We start from the raw sequence: 3,884 nt of genomic DNA on the forward strand, positions 1-3,884 counted from the left end.
TTAAATACTCTTCCAAATTACATTCCATTTACTCGATCGAGTGTTGATTTTTTTTCTTTCCCTCAATAATAGATTTTCGCAGAAAATTAATGATTTTTAATTTGATGTATACTACAAAAAATCTTAGTTTTTAATCTTAATAAATTTTGTAACTAAAAACAAAAAATTTGAGACTAAAGAAAAATCATCTTATTATCTATGTCACACTAAAAAGTCTGTGGCTAAAAGTACTAGTCACAAAATTCACAATTTGGTATCACTAAGTGTATTTTTAGTCACAATAAATTTTATCACTAAAAATAATAGGTTGTGACTAAAACTACATTTAGTGATAATTTGTGATTAAGTATGACTTTTTAGTCACAAGTAATTTTTTGTTGTTACTAAAAATGCATTTAGTCACACAAAATATAATTGTGACTAAAAAATTGTCACTAAAAGTTATATTTATTTGTAGTATATATCGATAATAATTTAATGTCTGATTCTTAAAAATACTTGATATGAAAGAAAGACACAAAAAAAAGTATTATTAAATTAACCATATATAAATTAAAGTCACACAAATTCTATTTGTGTGAGAAAAACCTTCAGTCAAATAGAATGATTCATATGTTTTTTTAACTATAGAATGATTCATTATTAGGAAAACAAAAATAAAGAAATCTAATTGTTTACCTCTTCGGTGAGACAGGAATGAAGACCTAGCATATTAGTTTTATTTAGAAAAATGTATTATTTTTTTTAATTATCATATGTAAATAATGTCATATATTATAAAAAAAAATGACATAAATATATTAAATAAAAAAAAATGAGATTTAAACCAAAATATTATCTATATTAAAAAAATATAACAACTTTTAAATCAATGTCCTACTTTTATTTAATGTAGGATATTCTACAAAGCACACTCTAATAATTGGAGAAAAAATATGTTTATTCTTAATATATAGAAAATGAATATTATTCAACTTTTTTTTATGTAATTACATAGCCACACTTTTTGTATATACACAACACATATATTTAATATATTTATAATATTTGTTATTATTAATAAGTTATATAAAGTAATTAAAAAAAGTGACATATTTTTTAAAAATATATGCAAATGATAAAAAATTAATAACAATTAGGATTATGTATTAAATATTATTATAATGATGATTTTTTTATAATATTTTAATTTATATTAATATAATTATTAAATGTATAGTTTATATATCATATTTTTTAATTAATTTTAAAGGTATATTTTATTAAATTTGATAGAAAAAAATTGTTAATTAACCAAAATTTATTCCATACACACTTTTTATATATAAAGATACATATATTTATTTATTTTCATTTACTTATATATATTTATTTTCATTTACTCATTGCTCTATCGATCTTAGGGACATATAAATGCTTATATTTGTGTGTGTCTGTTGTGGTGTTTGTATATGATGTTAAATTCGTAAGCATTACTTCACTAATATATGGTCTTTGCAAAGTGAAAATATGAAATAATATATACTACGAAATTATTTATAGATATATAAATAAATATAAAGATATATACAATATATATAGATATATTGCTGGTACCATCATTTTGCTGCCTTCATTATCAATACCATCACTACCTCAATTCCTTGTTACATTATCATATTTGTTGTCACTTTCCAATGCATGTTTCCTATTATTTCGAATCATTTTCCTCTGGCCAATCAAATAATTATTAATATATAGAAAAAGCACATTATTATCATATATAAGTAATTAATCGTTTTAATGTTTCAATAATTAATATTAACATGTTCATATAGAATATTAAAAATGGGAATTTTTTAAAATTTCACAATGTTATATGCGCCCAGCTCATATGATCAATAATAAAGAAATTCATGAAATTAAATAAATTATAAAGCTCCTCTATATATATCACTTCTATATAAAAAATATGTAGATAACAAAAATTCTTGATTTTAACAGTTTTTTAATTTCTTCCGTTAATTTTAACGAAATATTCTTATATTTAACATAATATTCTTATATTTAATAGTAGATTGTAAACATGACTAATTAAACAAATTAAAATAATATATTTTTGAGATATTTTACAATGATAATTATTTAAATAATAAAACCATACATTTTATAACTTAAATAAAATTTAATTATACTTAAACTTAATATTATATTAAACATATAATATATAAACACAAACTTAAACAAAAATAAATTAATTAAAATATGACATTTTAAAGATATTTTAAATAATTAAATCATATTTATTTAAAAATAATAAGGACATACATATAATTTTTTATCTTATGAATTTATGTGATTGTTTGTTTTTTTATCAAGTGATTGTAGTTTTTTTTTCTTCATCAAATTCACAAAATGACATTGCGAGATACATTGAAACTAAAAATAGTTGATGCATGTATATTATTATCTACACTACGATTTTTTCTATTCTTATTTTATTTCTATTATTTAATTTCTTTTAAAATATTATTGTATTCTATATATATGTCATGTAGTCATATAAATATATATCTATGTTAACAATGTGTTTAAATGTCATATATGTAAAGATTATTGATATAAATATTTATATATTATAGAACTATAATTCATTCTGTTATGTATATATATATTTAAAAAAAAACAGTGAACCCATTTTTATTAAAATTATACATCATATTTACAATTTTAAAACTAAGCAAACTGCAATATCATAATTGATTATTAATATATATGTTATTGTATAATATTATATATAAGTAGTTTTACACATTTATTATAAGATCCCTAGTTAATTATTTGATCATCTTTCTAAACATTATTCTCTCTATCATATATATATATATATGTATATATAGCATTGTACAACAAATTATAACTGGGTGTTAACTAATATATGTAGGTGTGTTTATTTCCACTGGTCCTTTGTCATTATGAACTACTACATATGTATAAACTAATTCTCAAACAATTCACTATTAAATGACTTATTTGGTACATGTACAAGGCCATCATTTATATATTATATTAATTTCACCTAGATAGAATTGTTGTAACAAAATAGAAAATACATATACATATATATATAAATATATATATGTTATTATTTAATGAGGGATATGGTGTACTATAAAGTTAGTCACATATATAGGGTGAGTTTTGAATTGGTATATATTTTTAATTTTTAATTTATTGATAGACATAAATGACCATATAAAAAATGGTTTTAATATATACATAATATTTACATTATGCCTATTTCTTTTAATGGAAAAATAACATCTCGGTCCCTCTATTTTTTTTTTTTAATACATAATGGGTCTTTGTTTTGCTAAATGACAATTTGATCTTATGATTTACAAAATAGATCAAAATAGTATTATATACCTGATTTTAGTCAAAAATATTTTTCAAATATAATCTTTCATTCTTAAATCATCGACCACCTTCTTAGCTTTTCTAAACTTATCGCATCGCCAATGACTCAATAATTGTTCTTATAATTAAAAATATTTTGACCAAAATTGGATATAGAGTACTATTTTGATCAATTTTGTAAAATATATAGTCTGAATTGTTATTTAATAAAACATAAAGGTTGATCCTGTATTTAGAAAAAATATAAGGACAAATTAATATTTTTCCTCTTTTAATTGTATTTTGGAAATGATGAGTTTATAATAATTAAACATATATTACTTTTCATTTATGTTTGATTATTTTTCTTTTCATTTTAAGTTCATTATAAAATCAATAAAATATTAATTTTATGTAAATCTCCCTCATTGTTTTTTCATAATATAGGATGTGATTTTGTCACCTTTTTTTAATTTTAAATAAATTTAATCACCCTTAAAATGATC

This window comes from Humulus lupulus, chromosome 9, assembly GCF_963169125.1.
Source record: "Humulus lupulus chromosome 9, drHumLupu1.1, whole genome shotgun sequence".
Classification (NCBI taxonomy): Eukaryota; Viridiplantae; Streptophyta; class Magnoliopsida; order Rosales; family Cannabaceae; genus Humulus; species Humulus lupulus.